Raw genomic sequence first — 7,712 nt, 5'->3', positions numbered from 1 at the left:
ATATATATATATATATATATATATATATATATATATATGTATGTAATGATATTTTAATTCTAATTTCAATTTAATTAATTTTCAAGATTTTATCTTAATTTAGCCCGTAGTAACTTCAATATAAAAATATTCTCTTATTTCTTGATCCAATTCCACTTTTGGTTTAACTAATTCCTCTGCAAAACTAATGCGCCATCAGTACTACGTATCAAATGAAAGTGATACTTTCGTTGCCCGTGTCAAAGGTCAACATACGTATTCCAACTACACGTGGTCGGAAATCCTATGTTGTATAAGAATAGTGATTATTTGTTTCGTGCTCTTCTTTTCTTCTGCTTTTGTGCCGCGTTGCATCTACTTGTAAATAAATTGCTTTCCCAAGATGAATATTAAAGAGAGAATAAAATGAAATTAAAAATACAACGTCTCGTCTATGTCTTCAAACCTGCACTCTGATTCAACCAAAATAACCTTACACGCGCACACACACACACATATAAACTGATTTTTTACGCAACCATTGTAACAATACAGTTAATCATTGTTCCATATTGATGCTCGCGACCTTTAGATGTGTTAGTAATGTTATGTTGTAATTTGATTACAATTAAACCAGTTTCATCCACATACCTTTTGTTGGAAATTCAATAAATAGCATATTAATGCATCCTGGCATTGAATTCATAATTGACACTGCGTTAATTAAACTTCTTTTTCTCAAACTATTATATTTATGCAGATTGACGATTGTCTTCAGAAATCAAATGTTTATCACGGTGGCTGACTGAAAACTCTTAACACAAGTATGAGATAAAATCATTTATTTTTATCATTTAAAAAGGGATTTAATCTATTGGAATTCATAAGGATTAATGAAAATAAATATTTATCCCATAATTGGGATGAAAAATTGACATTATCAAAATTATTATTCATAGGAAAATTAAAGCCATCAGTGATGAAAATGTTTCCATAAAAGCTAAATTTCTCAAAACATTTTTGAAAATATTTACATAAATATGAATACTAAATCCAGGTAGAGCCACACAAAAGCATTTTTTATCCCTGATATTTCAAATTTATTGAAATCAAACATTATTCAAGGTCCGATTCAAAAAAGCAAATTTGCTGGACATAAAATCAATTTTTATTAGCAATAAGCACACTGTAATAAGTAAAGTAGATTTTTGTTGGATTCGAGTTTTAAATCTAATACTGTCGTATCAGATCATAACAGTCCTTGGAGGAGCTTGGGAAAAAAAACAACTTTGCTTCCAAAAAAAGCATAAGATTACAAAGTTATCTTCTAGATAAGGCACAGTAATATTTAGAAAATCGAACAATGCAGCGAAGATACTATGCAACATCTCTGCGATAATAGAGTAAGAATGAAATCTTGAAACCAAAATCACATTATGAACAAAGGTCACAAAAAGGGACTAAACATTTAATTAGTATAAAACATAATATTCTATAGTAAAATGATGTAACGCGAGGAGACTAATCCGAACTAAGAACATGGGCAATTTAACAATTTCAATATTAAAAATGGTTTTTTTTTTAAGTATCTATTGCATAAATGTGAAATTGGTTCTGCGACAGCAATATGCGGGAACTATGGTTGAGTCCTTAGGCTCATCTTTGGTCACTATACAACCCGTGCCGAAAAAGATAAGCCTTGTCAATTGCATGAGTTAATTCAAACCCCTGCCATTTCTGTACCCACCAGGATGGTAAGAACCAACCACCATTCCGGAAGTTACTCATTCCCATATTTAAGATTTCTCCTCCTTTAATTGGTCAGCCTTGTATAAAATGTATCTCATCACGGAAAGGTTACTGACCTACTGTCACGGGGAAAACCTGGAACATGGTTGCCGTATGTAGAAGAGGAGGAGAAATGAGGAAAGTGGGTATTAAAACTGATCACAACATTTGGCTAACTAAACGCGCTTCATTAGGCGAGTAATTCATTTCGCCTGTGATAATGCAGATGTATTTATATGACAGTTTAATACAATTTTGTTATTAAATTGGAGATAAACATTTCTTGTTATTTAAACTTGAAAATAATGTTTTGCACGTTATTTAAGCTTGAAAATAATATCTTGCACGTTATTTAAGCTTGAAAATAATGTCTTGCACAAGAAAGCCTTCAACAACATTTCTTCGACTGCTTTTGTATTGAATTTTTTTTAAAGACCTGAGGTTGCCGTCAATTAGATAAAAATCTGGATAATAGCAAAATAGTTTGATATTCTCTTGAAGATTCATGCGATTTTTAGAGAGGAAAGCTTTTGTTTTAAGGCTGGAATTTCTTGTTTTGATTCATTTTACACTAGAATTTCTAAGTTTTTAATTAGATGAAAATGATAGTTTCAAATAATAAATTTAGGGTCAAAAAATTAGAAAATATTACTGTTTAATTAATGATAAATCTGTTACTGTTTAATCTAAATAGAAATACGAAATTCAGCAAAAAATTTAAATATGAAAAAATCAATAAATTGGCAAAACTAAGATATTTATTCGTTTCATATTCTTTTAAGAACTAACGAAATATTTGTCCCAATCTTTGGAATAACACATACTGTCCAACATTGGTTACCCAGTCATCCACAGAATTTCTTACAAATATATTATATATAACGAATATCCACAAGAGATAGAATTGATCAGAAAATCTCAAAATATGAGTGTCAGGCATAGATCGAAGTACAAAGCAAAATCAGACTTTTAATCGGTTCTTTTGGCGCCAAATGAAATACAGCCCTTCCGTTCACCCCTAAAATGCAATAGAATATCTCGTTTTCATGCCGACTGACCCCTACTTTTAGGGTTATTAGGATTTTTCTCCTGGCTGTAGGTCAGTACGTTACTATTTATGAGTTGAAAGGGGCTTTTCTTCAGAATCTTCCATTCCAATTATGGCAACAATGTTTCACAAAATGGTTCATTATCTTTTGCATTGCATCTTCGTTGGGTATTATGTTTTGCCATTTGCATGGTGATGCACGTATGGATACTAGGAATCTTTTATGAATTACATCATAACTAAAAATGAAAATCTTTGCAATGATTAAATATTAAAACTTAAACTGGAAGACTTAGTTTCTTTAGTCTATTAGGGATAATGGGAATTTTTGATATATCGTAGTTACTTCATGGCTGAAGTTGTTTTTTAAAAATCTACTGAAAGCTTAATTTCTGAATTTGTTGTCCAATCATAAAGAGTTCGTTAATTTTTTCTACAATTTTACATAATTAATTGACATAGCAATAAATTGTATGACATCAATATTGCCGTGAATATAGGAAATCTTTCAGAAAAATATATCCCATGATTTTAACATTAGCCGCTCTGAAAATATTAAATGTCTTTGCATTATTTTCTTAAATCGTTAACCTTCCTTTTATAATGTTAGTCAAAACGAAGTACTTTGAATAATTTTTCTTTTTTACCTTCTCGGGCGATTTCAGATGCAAAGATTTATATGAAAAGAATGGAACAAAATTCTAGACAGTAAATATCTTTTTCTTTAAAAAAGTAAATATAACTTACAAAAGGATGAAATCATAAAAGACATTGTAAAATTTCAAGCAATTCATAAAATTCTTGAGAAAATTTCAAACAGTTCTGTGAATTTTGGACAGCATAGCAAGAATACTGGTAATTAAACGACCGATTCTACATAACCAGAGAAATGATAAATAAATGATGTGCAGAAATAACATTCGCCTTACTTTCACAGAAAGAAATGGCAACGTTTAAACATAGCGTTGCCAATGGCAACTCGCTTCCCGCTCCGTAAGAACATTCTAACAGATGGAGTTCGATGTTACTAATATTCTTGCAAATATATTTTGTAAATAAACTCTTTTTTTTCCCCCTCTCGTTTTATAATATGTATTTAGAGTCAGGGAGACTTAAACTTGTTTGATAGTAGTTGCTATTAACTGATATATTTCGAAGAAATATTATTGATCCTTTTAGATTTTCCTTGGTATTCATGAAGGAATCGGCTCACTATGACGTCCAGTGATATACAAAATAATGAGATAAAGTTTGGAACAATTACTATTAACACCAAAGAAAAGATTAATTCAAGAATCTGGAAAAATGCAATGAAAATGTAAAGTAAGCTTCAGCAATAAGGAATAGTATTAACATTGTAATTGTTATTGCGTTAATGGTTCATAAATGATTTTTCATCGTGGTATTGTATCTCAGACCAACATCTAAAAAATTAAATTCATATTACTTTTCGTTCAAATAATCTAGATGTCACTTGTTTTTTCAATTTGTGATAGGATCTCACTTCCTTATTGAAGAGTAGAAAAGAATAATTGTTGCGATATCGCTCCGTTTTTTAAACGAAATAAATAACCAAAAGCTTACTTCATTTTTCAATGAACGATAAGAGTTCAAACTCTTATTCAACGAACCTGATAATTCAAAACTTTTTTTTTTGGATTATCAGGTCAATTTGTATCATGAGTTCAACTCGTTATTTAATGAAGCAGACGATTCAGCGTTTCTTTAATTTTTAAAATTCCATTTCTTAATAAAAATTCAATTTCTTATTCAACGAAGTAAATAATCCAGAATTTTCATGTATCTAATATTTAGTTTATTTATTTAGCAGTCCAGAGCAATGAGTTCCTAAAACACGATTTCTAACAAAAATTCATTTTCCATTTCAAAAAACAACGGAAATGCTCTTTCCAAAATTTTATCGCATCATCAACTCTCTAATAAATTTGTCAAATCATAGAACGCCTTACATGAAACTGGTGTATAATAGTTACGAAATATTATCTTTTGATATGAGTTTAACATTTTTTAATGAATCTATCGGGTCATACTTAGTGAGTTATTATTCTGTGACATGCGTTAATAGTACCAAAAAATCGAATTTGTGTTTTACACAGGTTTTTTTCAGTCGTTTGAAGCAAAAATATAGCACAAAACTATACTTGTAATCACAAATTTACATACCAAATTTCATATATTTAAGTCATAGCGTTTTTAAACTATCGCGTTTAATTATTTCTGAAAGTACAGGTCGACAGACAGTCAACCCGTCAATGGATTTGGCTTAAAATTTGACAGTTATCTACACTATAAATGTTAAATATATGTGTTGAATTTCATCAACCTAGCTCTCTTCATTTTTTAATTATCGTTTTAATTTATACTGGATCAGATTTTACGCAAGATGTGATAGATATCTGCAAATTTAATGTAAAATCTATTCGAAAGTGTTTTTGAGTTATCTTCGTCACAGTTACAGACAAACATTTACCAAAAATGTGTTTCTCAAACACAGGGAGATCTAAAACGCGGAGAATCGTCAAAATCTCAAATTCTAATTTATTTGACGATTACGATACTTTCTCTGATACTACGTAAACGAGAAAGTAAAAAAATAATTCAGAATTCTAATTTTTTCAGAATTTCAAACTCTTAAGATGATCTATAAGAGCCTTGTTTCAGAAAAATTGACTCATGAAAACAATGTTTTATGTCCAAAAGCATATAATCAGTAATGTTATTTCTGTAAAATTAGATTTATAACAAGAACTTTATTCCTAATTTAATGAAATAGATAATCCAGTTTTCTTTCTTATTTGATTTTAAAGAAAATTCTGTTTTCTATTTAAGAAATAGATAATCAAGAACTTCCTTGTTGTGTGAAAATTTGGTATATTTTACAAACATTTAGTCAAGGAAGATAAAGTAATTTCTGTTAAGTTTTTTGGATTGGAATTTTTTTATAAGTTTTCTGGGATATGTGTTAGCTTCAGTTGCTTTATCACAAATTAACCGAAACAATATTTTAATAACTTTTTAAAAGTATTTTTAGGCAAGATATTTTTTAAAACAAAAACAGAAAAAAATTGAATTTAAGATTGAAAACCAGAAGAAAGAACAATTTTAGCATTGATTGACGCGGGGAAATTTCATGATGAGGATTGGTTTCTTTTCTGCTTCTTCAGAGAGGTCAAAAAATCAATTGAATGAGAGTGGAATGCATGAAAATTCTTTTCTTCAGACGTCTTTAAGTTTATAACATTTTATTAATATATTTTTACTGAAAAACAATATGTTCCAAATTTTCTTCTTGTTTGCAAGTAGAGCAAAACCAAGAAAATATTAGATAATATTAAAAATACTTGACTTCGGTTTAATAAGTTTTAGTTCGGAAGTGTACAAAAATGATCTCCAATTTGTTATTATCTATGGAACAATTTTTATTATTTATAATACAAATTTTTTCCGGAATATCTTTGCCATTCATCCATTTTTTTATCCAGATAATAAAACTACTCCTCACCACTTATGGAATTTTCCATTTTTTTGCCAAGATACAATAATTTTCAAAAAGTAACAGAAATTCAATATATCAGCAGATTTTATTTATAAGTACAGCTACAAAATTGTCTTTTTTTCAAGAGGAATTTTTTTATTTATAAATATACTTTTCATTTGTGAGCTTTAGGAATTGATGAAGGGTTTTCTATATTCCAGTTTGTGAAATATAAAGCAGTAAATAAAATTACATTTTTTCTTGTAGATTTTTGCTTTTGTTTGTAAGTCCCTTATTTTGTTCGTAATTTCGAAAGTCCAATAGATTCTATGATATAAGATGCTCATTATTATGACATTGAGATTATAATACCATGCCAAGAATCTAAAGGAGAAGAAAATGCTGGTCTAAAAGCTAAAAAGTATGTCTGAGAGAGAACTGTAAATTTCAATTATAAAATCATATAAATAGCTTAAATTTAAATTCGAAGTTTGGCACCTTTTTTAGTAAGCAAAGATGAATTCAGGAATGAAATGAGGTACAACTCTAGAAAGTTATATTCTGAAAAAGAAGAGCTCTTTTTAGAAGCGTTTATAAACAAAATGGCAAAGATGATTTATGGCTTGTCGAAGAGAAGAATTTAGTGTCTTATTTACAAATTTGCAGTTTCCTATGGTAAAATTCAGCCAATTGAAGGGAACGAAGAAAAAAAAAGTGGAAAATAATAATGGAGAGGTATGTTACAGATTTATCCAAGTGAAAGATAAAAAAGGACAAGTTTGGCAAGAGCAAAAATTTTCATTCCTTATCCCTTTTAAAACCTGCCCGTGTGGTTGCAAAAATAAGCTTAAATATTATTATGATATTTTCACGATATTAAACGACATTCAAGATATCAAATAACATTGAGAATATATTACATCTTGTGTTAATAGAATAAAAAAACCTCGAAAACGCACAGTTGAGATAAAGACGTTATTTTCCTCAAAACATCTGGAATCAAAATCAATCACAGTATGATTTAAAATGCAAGATCATTTTATATCAAGGAATTCTTTTTGCAAGCAAACTTAATATTTATTTTAACAAACTTTCCTTATCCTACTGTTTACAAGAGAGTGAAAACTATTTAGACGAGATAAAATTAAATTGGAAAGATAAAGATTAAGCATTAAGAAACATTATATGAAAACAAAGGCATTTACTGATATTTGGAAGCAAACTAAAATTATTCCTGTTCATAAAAAGAGATTTAAAAAATACAAGTGATTGTAATGATTATCAAGACATTTCATTTTAAGCCTAACAAATTTGAAATAATAAGATATATCTATACTTAAGAAAGGAAGTATTTGTGTACGTGTATAACAAACATTTCGATTATATTTACGCTCATGGTAT

This window comes from Argiope bruennichi, chromosome 9, assembly GCF_947563725.1.
Source record: "Argiope bruennichi chromosome 9, qqArgBrue1.1, whole genome shotgun sequence".
NCBI lineage: Eukaryota > Metazoa > Arthropoda > Arachnida > Araneae > Araneidae > Argiope > Argiope bruennichi.
This window is presented reverse-complemented; position numbering follows the sequence as displayed.